The 20843-nt window shown below is 46.5% G+C and overlaps 1 protein-coding gene across 2 annotated transcripts in view; it reads right to left on the reverse strand.

The window, feature by feature from the left end:
• The window catches only part of LOC144136267 (acetylcholinesterase-1-like), a 53619-nt gene that overhangs the window by 19620 nt on the left and 13156 nt on the right, over positions 1-20843 (reverse strand). Inside the window, exon 1 of one of the 2 annotated variants that reach the window (XM_077668476.1) lies at positions 3749-3882. The exons of the other annotated variant lie outside the window; for it this stretch is intronic. The gene's annotated coding sequence lies outside the window, so the exon portion shown is untranslated. Of the gene's footprint in view, positions 1-3748; positions 3883-20843 lie in introns of those variants that run through there. 2 annotated transcript variants of the gene reach the window in all.

Here is a 20843-nt window from a genome sequence, read left to right on the forward strand (position 1 = left end):
GGTCGAATTTCGATGGAGTCGAAATTCTAGAGCCCCGTGTACTGTGCGATGTCAGTGCACGTTAAAGAACCCCAGGTGGTTGAAATTCCCGGAGCCCTTCACTACGGTGTCTCTCATAACCTGAGTCGCTTTGGGACGTTAAACCCCCATAAACCAAACCAACCAATCTTTCTGGTGGAGCAGAGCTAATTCTGTGGACATATTCTTCCTAAACCCAAACTGGTGTTTCGTTATTATTTCGCACTGATACTTCGCAGTGATGTACAGTTGGCATCCACATTTTAAAAAATTCGTTGGTGGTGCAGAACATTTAACCACGTGTTTTTCCTCGAGAATCAATAGCAGCCCATAGAGCGCAAACTCGGTCACACAGGCGTGGGTCCGCAATGGAAGGCCCTGAGGGTCCCGCGAGGAGTCCTTTGGAGCCCCGTTTCACTGCGGCGTTTAGAGCCGCGCGGTCGCTCTCAACAGAAGACAGCGACTCCGCGTTCTTCGACCTCGGCCGACCTTTTCCTTCGGTGACGCCGCTCACAATGAGATCCGGCTTCGTTCGCGCCCTGCTCGCTAATGGCTGTACACCCGTGTAACCGCGCGCTCCCTTTTGAATCGTAATGCCGGGGAGTTACGCGGGCGCCGGCAGCGTCGCGCGCTCGTCGCGGTTGCGTGCCCCGTTGCTGTTAGCACTTGCCAGCTTTTAGTTCACCGAGTCGCTTGACGGTGCGGGCGGCTCACAATACCGCCTCCGCCCCGGGACTCAGCGCGGGCTTCTCCGCAACTGAGCTTGACCCTAATGAGAAGCGGCGAGCGAGTTGCTACAGATTGGCTTACGTAAATACAAGCAAACCTCGCACCACCCGCCTGCGTCATTCTTTCTTCGCTGTGGTCGCGCGGAGAATTTAGAAGAGCGGTCCGTGACTGTGAGAAACGTTCGTCCGTCTCAGTAGCGCCCGCCTATTCAACACTGCGGGTCTACGTCGAGTCATAATTAGTGTAAATAATGCGAAATTGGAGCAAGGTCGTCAATAAAGACAGAGAAAAAAATGCTAGACTCTCGTGTCGTGTGCAAAGAGCACACGCACGCTGACGGTGTTGTACGCGCACACACATGTTGAAGTGCCTGCTTTTTTACCGTGGTCGTTGCTTGGCACTTGTTTCGATCCGCTTTCTAGTACTGTGCGAACAGCAGTCGTCCTTCGGTGCTTGTGTTGTTGCGCCGTCTCCGAATGACCTGAATATCTTGCCAAGTGTGAGGCTGATTTTCCACATGGTTGTCCATATTTATGAGCTATGCGCCGTAGAGAATCGGTCCATCACCCCCCCCCCCCCCCCATATTATTTTTTATTTTGAAACTTGATTCCCGGCTCTGATTTGAAGTGCTCGCGAGTGTCTCTATACAACAGTATAATAAAAAAGTTAATAATGCATATTTTATAAAATCAACTAAAAGATGCTTATTACAATGATCAGACTGAGTTCCATCTAAATCATTAGAGGAGTTAATTACCGGTTTGAGTTCTGAAATCAACCCCAGAGCTTACGCGACGGTTACAGAGGCCACCCGGAGTTCGGGAAGACGGCTGTCAAATAAATCCTAGTAAGAATTTTCTGAATAATGAAAGCATTCTATTACGCTAGATAAAAATATCCGTGTAAGTGCTTCCTATTTCACAAGATTAATTTTGGCATTCCAATAAGGGATAAGCCTAATAGACGGCTTTTGTACAAAGCAAGAGACAAGGTTCGAAAGGAAGACTGTTCAATCATGGTCCTTTCTATATCAGCATTGGAAAATGCAGGCTATGCCGTAAGCTTATCCGATGGGGTGGATAAGTGGTTATCGTGGTCGGCTGCTGACCCCATATACGCGGGTTCGATCCCGGCCGCGGCGGTCACATTTCGATGGAGAAGAAATGCTGGAGGCGCGTGTATTGCGCGATGTAAGTGCACGTTAAATAACTCCAGGTGGTCGAATTTATCAGGAGCCCTCCACTACGTTGTCCCTAATAGCCTGAGTCGCTTTGGTACGTTAAACCCTGAAACCTTAAACCATAAACCTTAAGTTTTGCTTCTATGAAGGTAAGAAGAAAACAACATCAAATTACACTTTAATAGTAAGAGTAATTTTTGTAGCTAATCATTTCGTGCATAGGTACCAGGACATAAGATTGGTTTTTCATGCCGCATGTGCAAGGAAAAGTCAAAAGTACTCTAGACATTGTTAATTTGCTTCCGGTTCTGCTAGTATTCTTCTTATGTTACTCTGGGTCACATTGGCAAAAGATTATGCACTTGTGAGTGGGGAAAAGTTTCGGACTGTTAGACAACCTCGTCGTTTGTCCAAACAGAAGTTCGAGGGTAGATTGGAGACACTAGAAACTATGGGAAAACTGCAACCCGCTGCTGGAGATCGGAACCAGCGGCACGTATAAACTTCCGCAAAGCGAGATGTCTCACAAAGGAGCGCTTGCAAGCGCAGAGTACGATGACAGGCGAGCAGAAAAAGGAACAGGCAGAAATGTTTACAGCAAGTTGCCGTCCAGGACCATGAGGGCCGAAAGAAGAATGCCGCGAATGAAATGCTGGGAACCATAGTCGGGTTGCGGAGATGCGAGGTGAAAAATATGCGGCTGTTAACGTTTCCTCGAAGCCGTCAGTCACGACGATCTAACCGTAAACATCACTTAGCCGAGTTCACAAAGGCCAAGGTTCTCGTCTTGTCGCTTCTCAGACTCTGGCGGCAACGCCTACGGCAGTTGCCGCGTCGGCGTCCGGTGCGCCTTCCGATTTTACGGCGCAGGCGTTCCAGTCTGCCTCTGACGCGCACAGCCTGCCGCGAGTTGTGTCAACACTTGACGTTGGAGTGCTTGCATGCGATCCGCGAGCTGTGGACAAGCTGCAGGTTTTTTGGAAGGTGCTAGATATCTTCTAGAAGGCACCAGAGGCCTTCGCTGGGCAGTGCTCAGCGTCTGCTGTAGCGAATTTTGGCAATGTCTTTCGGTTACAGAATCAAGGCCACTGGGAAAGAGAATACATTAAAGACGTATATGAATGCGAGCCGAGCCACCAAAGAAACCTTTTTTTGTCATTTGTACTCGACCTTGTTGCTCGAGATGCGAAGTACGCATAGTCACACAGGGGCATGACATGGGCCCCAGTTCATGATGAGGTGGCAACTAAGGAGAGTAAGACGTGGGGGAGGGGGGAGACGAAGCACTCTACAATTTCGCGACTGCACCAAGACGCCCGGCGGGGGACGAGGAACATTTGGTCTCTCATGACACGTTCTGTGACATCAAATAATGGCGGAGGAGAACCCTCAGCTCTAAATGTTAAGAGCTAAGCAAAGTGTACTTCTCGGGAGAGGCTAGTTGTCAGATTAAGGCACATGCATAGTACTGGCTGGTTTGGGCGCCTACGCTGCAACTGGCACACAGAAGGCAACCAGTTCGGGAGCAACTGAAGCATTTCAAGCGATTCCGATGTCGTAAGACGGTGCGGCGAAGAGCGCTCGTTCTTCTGAGACTCGACATATATCTCTTTGCTCTTTTTCTACAGGTTCCGTTGAGCCGCGAAAGTCGGAGACCACTTCCCTCTCGAGCTGAATTGCAGATATTATAAAGTTCGCTCAAATTCCTGACCGCGAACAGACACTAAAGGGGTACGAGAGATTTATTCTTTCTCTCCTGCTGGCTTCGAAGATCAGCGTTGCGAAAATATCAAATACTGTTAAATACTGCTGCCACTCACCGCAGGCGTTCCTCCAAAGCATACTGTATTCAATGTTCGCTTCTCTGTGTTCCGCTACCAAGGGCGGCTGGTGAGAGAATAACCAGGCACTGCTGTTCCTCGGGTCTTCTTTTTTTGTCCAGAATATTCTCGACACAGTTGCGGGTCCCAAGTAAACAAAAAACTGGTTCAAGTACGACCACTTTAGGGCTTCTGCTTTTCTTTATCTCTGCACCGACTGGTTGGCAACCATATACACTCTGCGTCCAAGGCGGCGCACTCTCAAGGATGCTCGAGTATTCCGGGAGCGCCGCATCTACATTGCTAGGAGGGCAGTGGAACAGGAACAGGTAAACAGGAAAGAAGGCTGGGCCCTCATATCGTCATATCGTGATTCGAAATGTATAAGCGAGCTGTACTTACGCTGTCGGGCCTGTTTAAGATGTAGCAGTTTTGCCAATGAAGTTGCCGCCGCGGTATTTCAAGGACCTGCTGGCGGAGACACACTGCCCTTGTGCAATACTTTCTTTGTGTTATTTCTCTTTGCTTTCGATCGCGTTAATGCTAAGGAACTGGTCACTAGTGGCGTGAGAAGCTCTTTGGGTCTTTGACATCTCCACTCTGATAAACACATAAATATAAACCCACCACGCACTGCCTTATTTTGACGAGAGACTGAAAGTAGGGCTACTTAATTAAGGGGCTCGGTTAAGGTGGCGAGCATTGCAGCAAAGCTACATGAGTCAACGCCTCGTTGGTTTGGTCGTGCGATGAGAAGAGATGAACAGTTCGGAAGAATGGTGTAGTAGATGGAAGTCGAAGGGAAGGCGCCACGGGGAGGGCCAAAGAGAACTGCCGAAGGGAGATCTTTGGAAGAAGAAACTTTCAGTAGAACAGCCCAACAGAGGAATAGTGGAGGACGCTTATTAAAAACAGCGACACCACGTAGACAGTTGGGATAAGCTGAAGGAAGAAGTTAAAGCAATAAAGGAATTCTATGCTTATTTTTACGGTCACAAAAACAAACATGCCGCTACACCTAGAATTAATGGAGTCGCCAGAATGCTTAAGATCCAGTGCATGCAATGCCTCGTGACCACTGTAGAAACAGATACATCCAAGAATGCTAACATTATTTTTATCCTTGAAAAAGATTGGTCAAAAACCTCAAATATTATACAGCGGTAATCTTTCATTTAAGTGCCCACTCACGGTGGGGCCAGGGTGTAAAATGTTTTTATTCTCCTTTTTCTTCTCCAATTCCAGGCTGCATTATAGAGCCATGCAATTCAATCATGTGAAATGATAATTCACACTTTGGTTATTTTTACGCGTCTCACCTTCTGAACTTCAGTGCTCAGAAAGACTGACTCGGTTGTGCAGATTGCTACAGAATAGAGCAGAGTGCTCATTTTGTCAGGAGACATGCATCAGTAACATCGATGCAAAAAGGGCGGGAAAGCTATTTTTGGTAAGCATGAACGCTTGAGCGTGAAAGCATGAACTTATAGCACCCTGGTTATTGTGACAGCTGTTTGTAGCGTCGCAGTTTCTTCCGAGGACGCGCGCTTTCTGCATTATACCAGCAAGATATGGCGTCAGTGGCCTTCCTGAATTAGCGGTCTGGGTGTTGCTCCTGGAACTTTTTCAATTTCTCCTCTCGCGTGCACTGAGATTGCCTTTCGGTTGCCAAGTCAGGGCGCCGCACTCAGGCTCCACCAGAGCGCCGCGATCACACGAGAACGCTGTCAGCAGTTGCGTAATAGAAATGTATCCTCGCATCTGAGCACCCTTGAGCTCGGCCGCAAAATACCCAATATAAAAGCGAGGCTGATTTACGGAGTTTTCAGAACATCATTTTCGAGCTCTTGGCCGCGATAGCTACAAAAACAGAACTAAAAAAAATCATTACGGGCCTCAGTAGGAAGGTAAAAGAACCGCGACAAAGTCAGGCCAGTAAAACAAACATAATCGGTTAACACTCCTGCCGCTCACTCCTGGCCATAAATACAAAAAAAGATTGCTTTCTCAAGCGTCTTGGTTTGTTTTTCTTTTATTATTGTGACGAGAGGTTGTTTTCAACCATGCCGTTCTGAACGGGACACCTTGCTGTTGCCGCGCTCAACGTGCAACACTTGAGCACGCATTCAGATGGCAGTACCCGTGTACAGCCACCGACAGCGTTCGTAGCGACAACTGAGTTCTTTGCCCGCGGGTTGTTTTCTTCATCGCAGAGGGTTTCTGCGCGGCACTATTTGCCAGTATCGCCAAACGGAGATCTCCTGATTGAATACGGTGGCTATAATTTGAAAGGCAGCATGAAGGAAAGCAAGGTTACGTAGTCGCCGGAGCACGACTTTGTTCAGTACAAGTCGCGGCGCAGGGATCATTACTACTTCTGTGCCAAAAAATCGTTTAATGGGAATCCTTAGTTGAGATATGCTGCAGCAGTTATTCGGAATGAGCCGCCTCGTTCTTATCGCTCCACTCTGCCTAGTTTCTTATGCATTTTGATGGAAACCCTGTATACTCTTTCTTTGGTTGATATTGCTCACAATATCGTATGGATTATGTTGCTCCAAGTTTAATGCGTTCGTCAGTATGCCTTCAGAAAAGAAGGCAGAAAAGGCAGAGTGCATGGACGAACACGGTTAGGCTATGATTACGCGCTTTGCGCGTGGTGATACGGGCCTGCCCCTAATTCCGTTAGCGTCAGCAACGCTGCGAGAAGGGCAACGTTTACTAGGAAGGAACTGCAGATCGAATGATTGAGAGAATTACGGAGAAAATCATCTTATTTTTCAAGCGTTCAGAAAATCTTGGGCATGGAATACCAGAACGCAGAGACACCAAAGCTATAGCTTTAAATACTCGGAAACTAGAAATTTTCGGAAATAGCGCACCTCTTTCTAGTGGATGGAATAGAAAAAAACATCATAAAATAATAAATCAAGAACTGAAGACGATGAAGTTAAATGGTGATACCAGAATACTGCTAAAAAAGAAAAATCATTAATCCTTTGGGAGTCCCCAACTTTGTTTTCTTCGGTCCGACTTCTCTTACTTTGTGTTCTTTTTTCCATTGCACGTGGAAAGAACGCAGCTGTTTCCGAAACATTCCTGCTTCGTAGTCGCAAATTCCCTGGCATCTGTTGCATTCTGTCTTCAGACATTTTTGACTCTTTATGGGCGCGCTTTCAAGCGTCGCTTGGGAGCAAACGCCCCCGAAACCTTCGCAGCCCACGCCCATGGTGCTCGCTGCTTTTGAGCGTGTCGCCGCACCTAGATGTCAGAGGGGTCAATGTCTTCGGGAGTTTGCATAAGGAGAAGCGGCGCCATGTTGTCGTCACTTCGCAGACACAAAGACTGCGCTCCCAAGTGCTCTCTGCGGTAGATGAAGGTGGTCGCCGAACATCTTCGCACGAGAGCCGCTCACAAGGCAAATACCAAAAGTATGCACACCCCTGTGTTATGTTCTTGTGATAGTTATGCCCGCTTTAATAGTATGCAGCCTTTAACTTATTTGCCCTTTTGTTTCATGTTTGCGCGAAAAGAGCACACCTGCGTGACTTCGTCTGCAAGCGAAGGGCAGAGCACTTCACAAGAGACCCGTTGCGGCTCCCTTATCCGGTCGTATATTCGTCTGCGGCGCCTTTTTTCTCGGAAGGGGTGGGCCCATTTGCGAAGCTGCATCACAAACACCTCATAAAAAGCGCCTGCCAACAGACTATCCATGGACCACTCTGTTTTTGTGTGAACTTCCGAGCCTCGTGCCTCGAAATGCAGAAGTGCCTCCAACGCCGCCAACCATGTTTAGTCAGAGCAGGCGTTGCCTAGGTCTGCATCGAGACGAGCCTCGTTCTCCTAGTCATCGAGGTTGTCGTGGTTAACCACTCATTGTCCCAATCGGTGCCATGCACTCTTTGCCGCAACAATACATGTGACAAGAAAGGGCAGAGGGAATGTCCCGTCTGTCAGCGACACGGCCGCGGCTGCACCCTCCAGCTTTATGCCTCCATTATTGTCTTGCATTTCGAGGAGCCGGCAACGGCCGCCAGGCTTCATCTGTCACGTCAGACGTTTTCTCTCGACGCGCTTAATGGGTGCCCCACCCCCTTGGTCCGGCACTTCGTCACATTACCGGTAAGGTCAGCGGCTTCCCGCGGAGATGCCATGGCCGCGACGCTCTCGCAGAGCGGAGGTTTCGCGCAAGGCTGCCGGGGGGCTAAAAGGGGGCCGTCAGAGGGCGTCCCTAATCCTCAGTGACGTGCAATTACGGGCCTCACTCGTACTTCGCGCTGATCCTACGTCATTCTTGTTTGTTGTTTTCTTCGTTTTCTTTTCCTCCTTTTTTTTTCGAGCGAAACAAACCTCCTCCACACCTCTGTTGAGTGCTCCAAGGCGCTCAACAGAGGAGGCGCTCCAGAGCTTCTGTCTCCCCGCCGAATACGGTGGCGCGCAGCCTTGACCTTCACCCCTTCTGACACGGGCGACGGATCCAAACAGGCCAAACATCAGGGATGGGCGTAAACAAGCGCGCCAGGTGCGGGCTTATGCCGACTCAATGTATATACCCAGGTCGCTCAGTAACAATGGTCGATTACGATAAGTTAATCGCCAGCTCCCCGGAGACATCGAGGCCACCGGTGCTGAGGAATCCCACCGGGTTGTCGGTGGCACACTGCTGTAGGTCAGGAAGGCCGGATCAACATGGCAGCGGGTTGTCTTTTTCTTTTTTATATATTCTATTTTATTTGCGAAGCTTTATGACTACCGATGTGACGAATTTGTGGGAGCTCTAGCTGAATTAGTTATGTGCAGGTTACAAATGCCGAAGTGCGCCCGAGAAACGTATTCACACAGCGATGCTATCGCCATGCGTAATGCCCGTTGAACGAATGCGATGCGCATACGTCATTGAGGCCACTCCGGTCGTTCCCTCAGGAGTAGCAGCTATAGTCCTGCGTGCTACCCAGTTGGGTGAGGTGCGCCGCAGAGTTAGCCTAATGCGGCATTCATGTTTCTGAGCGTCTTGAACGTCGGCTGCTGCATGCCTTGCACCCATACGTAAAGTGCGAAGCTGTTGCAGCCGCTTTTCGCATGAGGGAGTGGTCCATAAGTTGGGGTGCTTTTCTCCTGGAGGATGTGATTATGGCAACTCTCAAGGATTATGCAAAGTGACCACTGAAAATATCATGCTCACAGTACAAAACTAAATTTCCTTTTTCATGCCAGATGCTTCTCAGGAAAACCCGATATGCCCACAGCGCTCTACCATTGCTAAGGCCTGCCTCTTAGTGCTCTTCACAGGGGTGTGCTATTTAGGCACAAATCGTCTGCATGAGCAGACGAGAGTAAAGGAAAGGCTAAAGCGGCAAAAGGAGACGATCCATGAATTGGACAATTTAAATCTGGTTGAAAACACCGTCTTGTGTCCTCGCCTGAAAAATTTCCAGAGTGTGAAACTCATGCAAAACACCGGTACAACATGTTGTTGCTCCCATTTCAAAAAGCTGCCTTTTTTTTCTTATTACCAAGTGTTCACTTTTCTCCGCAGAAAAAAGAACACATAAACGTGTGCACAAACCGTCTTTTCGCTTTGAACAAAGCAGACGGAGCGCGGATAGGAGCGCGGACGGAGCGCTTTACGATATCCTACCGCGACGTAATAAACACCTGCCTTGGCCGCCGTCACCACTGTGTACTCACCAGCTCCCACAGATGCCGAGAGAACGCGTGGAATCTTGAGAGAATTCTATTCAGATTTTGATTTTTCTTCTTTCAGTTCAGCTGTTTTAGGGTGGCTTGTGCAACTCGGTTGCGTTTACCCTATACCTGCGCTACTACACTGTTTTTTTTTCTTTTAATATTCAAAAGGGTACCGTTGCATTTAACAACGTTTCTTTGAAGTTCACGAGGATATATATCATGCCTAACGCCTGTGCAAAGCTCTCTGTGATCGGGGAGTGAAATATTGGAAAAGGGATGATTTCTGCTATAATCTTTTTCCCCTTATTTCTTCATAACGATGCAAGTAACGAGCTAGAATCTTTCGTAATGCAGACCTTATCGCAAACAGTGCTATGGTCGATGCTATGTTGGATACCTAAATGCCGGAGGTGCACACACTCGTAAAAAGAAAATGGTTGACACGCGATACTCCACACACGCGGAGTCACGTACGTGTCCGTAGGTTCGTTAAACTACCTCTAGAAAAGCTCATAGAACCGCCCCCCGCCCCCCCCCCTCCGCCCCTCATCGTATAGAGGACATTTCAGTGATAATCTCCAGTGGGTGAAGAAAACTTATTTGCTTTTGAAATGACTCTGTGCCTTTGTCAAAGAAGCGAGAGCTGTCCGATTCTGAAGGTTTCACACTTACTTCAGCCGAAGAATAAAGGTGAGTCTTTGATATTACGTAACACTCAAGGCTTAGAAGCCTCAATCGTGTCAAGAAACTGAAGAGCCTTGTGGGCTTCATTCATTAAGGTTTTTCTCGTTTATCAAAATGAAAGCCGAATAGCCGTGCAGTTACTGCAGTGTTCGATTTATCCAGAAGGGTATCAGCAATGCACCGTGTCCAATCTCCCGCCGTGTGTGTGTGCCATTAATTCTGAGGACATCATCATCATCATCATTCTCATCCAGAAGTGTATTCCGCTCCTATGAGGTGTAAGCGATCCTTCAGATCCACTTCGTATCGCACTGCAACTGCCGACGAGCCCCTGAATACAATCAACAGACACACATTTCTTCTTGGGCAAGTAGTGCCATCAAGACAGCGATCTGGCACGCTCTAATCTGCATACCTTGGTCAGGCAGTTGACCTCCACATACAGAAAGCACAAATTGATCCTTATCACACCAGCGAAAGTAGATATTACGTAAACACCGATTGCTATCAGCAGCCTAAACCCGTTATACAACAGGGAGACCTTAGTGTCAACCGTCTCCGGCGATGCAGTGTAAAGGTTGCCGTATACTGCAGTGTTCGCTTCGATGTTTGGCCTGCATTGGCTTTTCTTTTCCTTGGGTCGTCCGGCCTTAGATGTGTGGAGGAAACCGAACGCTATTACTGTCACTCGCGTCCTTCTTTACAGTAGCCTGTGCAAGCCTATGGAATCCTATCAGACGCACTCAATCAGCACCATTTTAATCCCAAAGGAGCATCAAGCGATCGAGAGGAAGGTTAAGAGCGGAGACCTTCGTTTGGTTTCACTTAATAGGCGAAACTCGGTCAAAGCTTGACGCTTTCTACCGGAAGGTCACGAGTTAGTTTGGACAGCGCACACAACGACCTTCTACGCAAGGCAGAAACTCAGTTTTTAATCGCGTGGGTTACATCTTAAATCTTAATCGACTTTTCCATGCAAATCACTTCAACAAAACAAATCAAACACTGCGTATGTGTGGTGTTTATTCCATGAGTAGGCGTGCGAACGTGCGCAGGTCCGGCTATGCTATGTTACACCCAATCTAACCTTTTTCTCTCACTCACTCTTTGTTGCGTCCGGGGTCCTGCATACCGTTCCAGCTTCTGATCAGTATTAACGCGAGGTAATTTGCATGCATTACTCTGCATTGTTTTTCACAAGTCGAACATGACACGGCCCCGCGAGTGTTTTCCGGCGGACGTTTTGGTTTTAGTGTTGGAGGTTGGTTAGAACGAAAGATCACCTAATAGCGTCCACGAGATGGGCAGTGACGAACATAGGATTTAAATTCAGGTAAATCAAATCATGCAGTGGGAGCTGATAAGGCCAATGCTTGCCGCCTTGTCGTTCGCATATATCCTCCTATGTGAAAGGTGTGGTTTTTATAAAGCCGGGGCGATGCCTCCCGCTGATGGCGATTTCCCTTGGCCGGAGGAGATTTGACATTAAGGGCGTCGGCACTACATTGCAGTAAATTATGGATGCAGGGCAGAAGTTCGTGCAAAAATCTGCCTTTTGCAACATTGGTCTTGTAAACCGCGGAGGGCAATCGTTCTTGCCGCCATACCAATATCCTGCACCCGAGACAAGAGCCGCGTCAACAGCTTGTGGACTACAACTGGTGTCAACCATATTTGACTCTCTGCAATTTATGCGCACGTTTTTACTATTTCGGAAACATTACCACAAAATCGCAGCAAGCGCTTCGAGTTACCTAGGCTGCCATCACGAGGCACATGGCTTTGAACATTAAAAAACTGCGCGTTGAAATCATTCGTGACGTAACAAAGAAGAGAGATGCCGAGTGGCTGCAGGCCACAACCTGATAGACTCTTAGGCTTATGGCCCTGGCTGGGCACTGTTCAGAATTGCTGGTATGTTAGCGATTCATTTGCTGCAAATATACAATAGTTCCTGCCGGTAACATGCCCGAAGTCATGACGTGTTTCCAGTTGTGGTCGAGGATTTTTGTGACTCCACTGATCGTTGTGTTGTAATCGAATTAAATTACCCGACACTCGTTCTTCGGTGGCACCAATCAACGGAATAACAACCTTAGCTTGCACGGATGAGGAAATAAAAATATTTAATGGGGCATCAATCTGATGCCAGGGAATCGTCCAGGCGTATGAGGCAGTGGTTGCTTTGGCGATGGCTTTCCGGAAGCTACCGTTTGTAATTAAGACTCCCAGTACTCCAAAGCAGACAAGACAAATTCTTTGAGTCCGCAGTGATACGGACCTCAGGACACTCTTGCGGATGCTGGAAACGCAGGCACTTACACCGCTGTTACCCCGTGTGCCCCAAGATTCGCAGGGACATAATTATTTGGACCCGCTTTTAGGCTATGGAGAAGTACTCCAACATTTGATATTGACAAGCAAAGTATATGCCGAACGGGAGAAGAATCTAAACAGGGTATGAAGAGTCATCCTAAGGAAATTGCATTCAAATTCTTATGTTAACACTGTCATATTCAGCTATATGTTCACAAAATCTTACGATCCGCATGGCGCCTCCTGTGACGAAGTGGCTGACTCGTAGCACATGGTACTGGCATGCCAGAAAACCTAGATATTGCGAGAGTCGTTGACAAACAACTGAAGACTGGCAGTCGGTGCTGTCCAGCGCAAGACTAGTTGTCGCTGGTGAGCTAGGCAAGAGCGGAGACGAAAGCCAAGACGCTCCTGAAATAAGGGCCCACAGAGCAACCTAGATTTATTCCATTCAGTAAATGTTTTTGTAGCGAAACCTACATTGGCCACGAACTTGCAGTTTCGCGGTGCTCGCAGTACCACCGTGGTCGCACCGCACCACGTGACCAACCACGTGACTGGTCACGTGACCAAGCGCGTGACGAACCACGTGACCAGCCACGGCGTCACCTCCTATGCGATGCTTTAGCTTTCGCTGCGTATATCCTGGCATAGTCGAGCTAAGCCACTGCCATTTTTGTACACACACACACGCGCGCACACGCGCGCGCGCGCGCACACACACACACACACACACACACACACACACACACACACACACACACACACACACACACACACACACACACACACACACACACACACACACACACACACACACACACACACACACACACACACACACACACACACACACACACACACACACACACACACACACACACACACACACACACACACACACACGTGTTGTTTTCATTTTTTTCTATTCAAATATCTTTTTTTTCTATTCAAACAACAGTGCACGTTTCCAGATTTTTTCATCTTCATTCTCGGTTCCTTGTTGCAAAATCGCATGATTTGTTATTGTTTTAATTCTGCCATGAAGTATGAATCAAAATCTGTGACTTGAAATTAAGCTCGTGCTGGGATATCTCGTTGGTATGAAATATAGTGCCGTGTGTACAATATTTAGAGGTCTTCATACAACGGTACCTCGCCCCTGCTCTCACAAGCAATGCTCACGGCAAAAACCTCTTTTATGAGCATTCAAGCTCATATTATTCTTAAACAGGACTGACTCTTTCGGTCAGCCCTCCCGCAATCATTTTTTGAGCTGGCAGTGGACACACAACGGAACAACTACATTATAATGAAATTTTCCTGCTGTTTCGCATAAGCGACATAAAAGATTTTTATCCTGTTGACTGTCTGAAGGTGTTCGCTCGCCCCTTTTATCAGTTTTAAGTTAGCAAGAGCGTTAACATTGTTCCCTTTGTTTTCCTTCCAATTTTTTCTCCAATACAACCAGTGCCATGTGAAAGGGGATAGTTCTGTCTTTCTTCATTTAGGCTTTCTAAGTCTGATCTTCACTGAAGATCAAGACTTATGGAGTATCTCTGTAATAGTAAGGGCACATCGAATGGATCACACTGTTATTTGATACTATCATTTTTGCTGAGATATGGCATGCTTCGAGTCAAAAGAGGATTCTCAAAGATATTTTTGCTTTTTGGTGAAAACAATCACCAGAAACCTTCCTGTCTGAGTGCAGTGAAAAAAGCGCCTCTGTTCTTGCCTTCGCCCGTCAAGTTGTGGTTTCATCAAGGACCCTGTGAGCCTGAACCAGAACGCACGCGCCGCCGCTGAAACCTTGGGATTGGGTTATGCCGATCGTTGCCTTCGATAAGTTCGAGGAGCGGCAGGCCAGAGCGCCGCCACCGATAAACTTTGCGTGTATTTTGTTTCCTGTTTCTTCTATCATGTATCATGATTCGATATCAGCGTCACGAAGCGTTGCTCCCGTTCCTGTGCGCTCATTGGGTGTCCCCCGTACAAGGTTTTCTCAGGAGCAGTACGCGGACACGTAGAATTATTTTGAGGCGTTGGAAAAACTTGAACTGTGCCCCGCTTGCGTAATTAATTTTCTTGAGCTGAACGATACGCACCATATTAAAAAAAAAACATCCGTGCCAAAAGTGGCGGGCTGACGATAGGAATTAAAGTGAAGAGGCAGCTAACGTGTTTGCCTTTCTGCACCAAATTCTGACAAGACGACTTTGGTTTATCGGTATTTTTGCATGCGGGATTTGTTGTGGGCAAGAATTGCTGATATTTTTGCCGTTTTAATTACTCGATGGTGAGCATGAACTCTAGTAAAACCAAAAATCGTCTCATATTGCTGGAATAACTAGGGAGGCTTGAGGCTTTGAATATTTTTATTTTATACTGACGCCAAACTGCTTCATCTTCAACTGCGCATAAATTATTAAGAAAAATTCATAATAAATGAATTGCGAAAGACAGAATCGAATCTATCTTACAGATAGGTGTAAGTAACAATTTTCGTCTATATTGTGGCTGGTGTTGTGAAAAGCACCGTTTGCTTACAGTGCTTTTTTTTTTCGGGACTTATTTAGTCCGTTTGCCTATATCGTTGTGGCTGATTGACACGAATAACAAGTGTAGAGGTGAATCTCTTGCTATTGCTGATCAATTCCGTGAAAAATGTTCCTATGCTACTAAAAGTTTACAACGAATCTGGTATGCGTAGAGCAGAACCTTACGGTAAGGTTTTCTCGTTTTAAATAAGTTGAAACATCGATCGGCAACCAACTTCGTTACTGGCTGCCTTCGACCAGTCCACGTGAGCAAAGTGTGGTGGTAATTTGTCAAGTCGTCTTGTAGGGCTGCCATGAAACCATAGATGAATTTCTTTAGTTGACATGGGTGTTGGTGAACCCGCACATGTCAACAACTATCAGACGATTTGGGTTTGAAGCAAGTTGTGGTAGTATTCATGCGCTCGCTACCTGCTAACGCAGGACAAAAGAGAAAATCGCTCAGCTTCCTGCCACACTTTGGAGAAAAATTCCTATGCTGATGGTGATTTTTTATTACTCTCCGTGACATAATTAAGTCGCGAGACCAAAGGAGTGATCTGGGCAGTGAAAGATTCTCCGGTCCCCCCCCCCCCCCCCCCCCCCCCCCATCAAAAATGTTTGGCAGGTTATGTAAAACTTGAGGGAACAAAAAAGCAGCTTCTTTCTTTTTCTCTTCTCCTGGCAGATAAGTTGTGGACTCAAAATCTGTTCTGGTCAGAAGTGCAACCACAGTTTGCAATGAAAACGTTTTAAAGTATAGTGCTGTGATTTGCAGAAAACTAAATTCCCGGCAGTGGAAGTGAGGTGACTGGGCCTTCGCCTGCTTTCACCCGCTTAGCGTTCAGCGTGTTTTAGTCATAAACAGCATGACTCCCATACACCACCACAGGCACGTAGCCAGAATTTTTTTTCGGGAGGGTACCGGGGCTGTTGTATAGGGCAAGGCGAAGCCCGGGAAGTAGGGGGGGGGGGGGGGGGGGGGGCTTCCCTTGGATACGTGCCTGCACCGCCCTTCATACAAATCCAACGTCGCTCCATGTGATGCTATGTCACTAACCTAAATGAAGACTAACCTCGCAGGCAAAGATTTGCTGGTGTGGGTGAGGCCAGACAAAATACAAGAGAAAAGGTAGCAGACATCAAAATGGATAAATATTAAATAAGCTTGCAGCCGTAGAAATGATGCATCGGCCAGTTTCGTGCATCAAAGGTACGGCGGGATCTTTAAAAGGAATTAAACTTCAATGTGTGGAGTTTATTTTATATATATTGCGCAAATTTGCCCTGTGGTATAAATTAAAGGAAAAGGTACGCGCTGCAGTGTGATTAGATATAATAGGCAATAATTTATGCATTCCTCGTGGATATTTTTGCCTCGGCCTTCTTATATCCCTGCGAACTAAAACGAGTTGTACAGTTATGAAGCAATTGACCTATCTTTGAGATGTAGCGTGTGTTACGGTAGTATCCTGGCGTCCGCATACAGACTCAGCAAGTTCAGTTGCACATCACGTACAGCTTTTTACGTCAACTACCCAGACAACCGCTATCTTCTGAGTATGTCTCGAGTTGTTTTGATATACTTCGCTGATAATTTACTGCCAACTCGACCGTTACATGACACCCAAGGGTTTTTTTTTTTTCTCGTTACCCATCCTGGCACAGATTCGGTGTTCGTTGGCTCGTTTTTCTGATTGCCTTTCGAAGCGGTAACACGACGTTTTCGCGCAAGCTGCTTCTGGTGCCATTTCCGTACGCGAAATGACGTAAGCGCCGTAGCTTGGCATCCACTGTTACGTAACCCGCGTGGAAAAACTTCAGCGGGACGTGTGATGACCCGACGCTCGGCTTCGGCTTGGATACACGACACCACATATCTCTTGGAAGCATACAAACGCGCTCACAGGAGGGCCTCCGTCCTCCAAGCTCAAATGACACGAGAAACCTATTTACTGCTCTCAAGTGCTTTTACACACAATACAATTATTATCAATGAAAGTAAAAAAAAATGTTTGTACACCGTATAATGCTCAAGTAATATCGACATGCGCATTCTATTCCTTGTTGCGTTTGCATATATTCTGCTATGCAGTATGCATTATAACATGCGCTTCCAGCGTAGTTAGCGTGAAATTCGAAATTCAGCGGCCTATGATAAACCTAACTGAAAGAGCTTACACTAAGCGCAGTGAACAGCACACTCTAAAGCACACTCTGAACAGCACACTCTAAACCTATACAGCAGTAAGAAGGGGGCAAGCTGTCCTAATGGCAGGGTGTGCTGTCCAAGCCCCAGAGTAGATTTCAGTCACTAAATATGCGGAATGCCTTCCCTTGACAACGGAGCCATATTCCTACTGCAAAGCGTAGTGACTTGATGCAGTTAACAATGGGAGGAGGCATTTAAGCAGGGCACCGGAGGTCCTGAGGTTAGCATGTAAACGAGACTGAAACCTCGATTGATATCTTTGCAACTGCTAAACTTCGCATGTTTCGAAAAGGGGACTTGTTTCCGTGGCCGACCGTAAGTATTCCGCTTATTTAGAGACGGAAATTTACTCCAGTACTTGGGCAGCATACTCTGCCCCTAAGATGGAGTGCGTTAGAGGAAAGGTGAATCTTTTTACTCCTGCACAGGCTATTTTGTATTCAGAGTGAACTTTTGGCAAATTACATTGAAAACGTCAGCGGGAATCTGAACGCCGAAGCTGCAATTTTTTCGCTTAGACAACATCCTCAAACAAAAGAGTAATTAACCGAACTAAACGAAGCTAAAAAAGCGGCAGGGGCGGTGAAAACGAGAAAGATCTGGACCCTGATGATCACTAGTGTCTATCTCATCTGCTCTGTCCGTCGGCTTTTTCTTTTTTTCGCGCATCGTAGCATGTCTTTGGCACATCAATAAGCCCTATTCGTTGCCTCATTACCACGGTATTTATTCTTGATAATGACGAATTTTAACCACGCAAGAGCAGCTATGGCCAGAGTGAGAATTTTTATTAGTCAATTAGTTGATGAATAGATGTTAATACACAGAAAAATATTCCATAGTAGACGAGTGAAAGGGACCAAAGGGTGTCATTGCACCATGTGTTTCCGTCTACACAAGGTGGGGCCAAAGATCCGTTTTCCAAGAATTTCCCCCAGCAGAAGTCGAGCATCAGGCCAGAGAAAAAACACGAGGCGGATGCTCAAATCACTTCACTGTGGTTTGCTTTAAACGCGGTGGCGTTAAAAGCTCCGTTACACATAAAATCCGGCCTCGGCGTTGTCGGCGTTGTGAGCGAAAAATCACCGGCATGGTTCTGGCAGATGGCCCCAGAGAGCAACTTAGGAGGCAGATGGGTCACCTAAGTCACGTGACCTTGCGGCGTCATCACAACTTGCCCACCGGATAGTGAGCAAGCTGCCCACCGTTTGCTCACTATAGGTTGTAACCACTAGAATTGGGTGGTTACTACACGGCACACTGCACAGCAGCAAGCGAACAGCGCTGAACGGTCATCTGGGTTTGTGAATTGTCTGCAATGCACTGCAACAGAGGTGTTAGCCGCCCAGGCTAAGTGAGACAGTTAGCTGGTAGCGGCGCAGTCTTGTCTGTACTTTTTAAGCACAGACGCATCAGGCGCGTGACTTGTGTCCGGAGTTTGGTATGAATTTTTAAGAATCTAGTACGAATTGTCGCAATTCGCGGAAAATGACAGCTGCGTTATCTGGTAAGTGATCGTGATGAGGAAGTGATTGAAATTCACTTACCGTATTTTATTCTTGCAATCTTTTTTATTGTCTAAAGAGCCAGTGTGGTCATGTCCAGCCTTCTTGGACCTAGAATTTTGAATATTGGGATATTGTGAGGTGCCGTTATCGAATTAATGAAGGCGATGGTCCATTCTTCCGATGTGTAGCAAAATAATTCTTTTAAAGTTATTCCGTCGCTCGCATCGAGTATTTAAGACTGCCATACAAAACCAATGGAGAACGTTTTTGAGGTTGGCAAAATTGTTATCAAAAAAATTCAAACCTTCCGAAAGGAGATCTGGGGTTATATCGATTGTTATCGTGAAATTTCGCAATATATGCGAAAATTGCGTGCATAAAATTTTTCCTGTTGAAAAATGCTTTTGTCCAGAATTGTTGGGTATGTGTACCCCAGCTGCAATTAGCATTAAGCGTAGTAATTTCCTGACTAATTTTTTTACTGCTAACGCTGTATGAGACGGATATTGCAGTGTTAATGATGTATAGTAGCCGCAACATGACAGTACGTACACCGTCACAGAGATATCAGTGGTGTCACCAGTTTGCGACCAGGTGATGAGCGTTGGGCGAGTGAGAATGGAGCGCTGCACTTTTTTTTTAATGTCAATTCCTCACCTACAAAACTTTTTCTTCCTTTTTAGTCAAGCATCTCCCCCCTCCGTTCCACTGCCACATGTCAGATTTTATAACAAAGCACATGCCGTTTTAGTCTTAAATCCTGCTTTGCTTCCTAGCACTCTTGAAATATCTCTAAAAGGACTCCATTTTTTTCTGAGCTCTATCATCACACTTTTTATCCTCCACAATCTTTACTAAAAACATGGCACCAAGAATTCTAACCAGTGCTACTGTCCGTAAATATTTTCTGTTCTTCACTGTGGGTAATTAGCTGTAATTTTTTCACACTTTGTACACATTTAGCCCACCAGCTTGTACCTATTTTCACCGTCACTTCGTTGTTGTTTTTTTCCTAAGAGGTATTTACCTGGAATCTATTACTTTTACTTAACACTAGCTGCCGTCAACTGTCGCTATTCCAGAGCCACGCGCACCGATTATCAACAATATTTCTTGAAGATGGAATTTCATTTTTCGTGGAGTATATTTCTCGCCTTGCGTGTGAGCCCTAGGCGTCCTTCAAATTTCTATCCTCCCGTCTTTCCTTGTTAGTGTCTTTATTAATGACCGCGAATGCTGACTGCATTATTTAGGTTTCCAATGCAATTATTATATCAGATTTAGCGAGGAGATCAAAAGAGCGCTGCGGCATGATTCGCACTGCTGCAAAAATACATGTGCCACACACAGATCACCTTGGGCCTTATGTTTCGTGTTGTTGAGGCCGGGTCGTTTTATGTATGAATTTCAAGCGCTCACCGTTGGTGGGCACCATTAGCGATAATGAATCCTACGCCTGATCAAAATTCTGTCTTGGACCCATACATTGTCAAGGCCAAGTGTGAAAGTCTGAAACAACTACTCTGAAATGATCAGTTGTTGCAAATAACTTTTATTTAGTCCTTCCTTGCATCCATTCGCTACTTTGGTCATCTTTCGCCAACTACAGCTCGTGTTTTTTTTTATGATTTTAGTTGGTATGGCTGCACAAAAAAAAATGGAAGCCGTCGTATTGAGGCACCTTTTTTTTCTTCCTATCTGACGATGTAGTTCTAGCTGTTCGTACGAGTCGCGACAACAAAATGTGGCCTCACATCTTACAAGCTGAAGAGTGATGTACACCTATTTTTTGTGCGCATTACCTCTTTTTTTTTAGGTTGTTCAGCCATTCATCAGTTTTCTAGTTACAGCAAGCAACAGCCATATAGTTCGCCAGGGTACCGAGTAAAAAACTAAGCGAAACCAAGTCCAATTTGTTTTTAAAGAAATGAGCGGGTGTAATACGGCCGAGTCATGAACACCAGTTAAATCAGTAAGGCCCGTTCTTAAGAACCGTCCCCGTTCTGATTCTTTTTTTTGTGTGTGTGTGCGAAAAATATGGCTGCTTTTAGAGCTGGGAAAGCTGCTATACAGATGTTAATCGTCTAGAGGCACATTTCGTCGCATGAAAGAGCGAAGGACTATCGAAGAGCCTCCGCATACCTTTT

The sequence above is a fragment of the Amblyomma americanum genome, chromosome 6 (genome assembly GCF_052857255.1).
Source record: "Amblyomma americanum isolate KBUSLIRL-KWMA chromosome 6, ASM5285725v1, whole genome shotgun sequence".
Classification (NCBI taxonomy): Eukaryota; Metazoa; Arthropoda; class Arachnida; order Ixodida; family Ixodidae; genus Amblyomma; species Amblyomma americanum.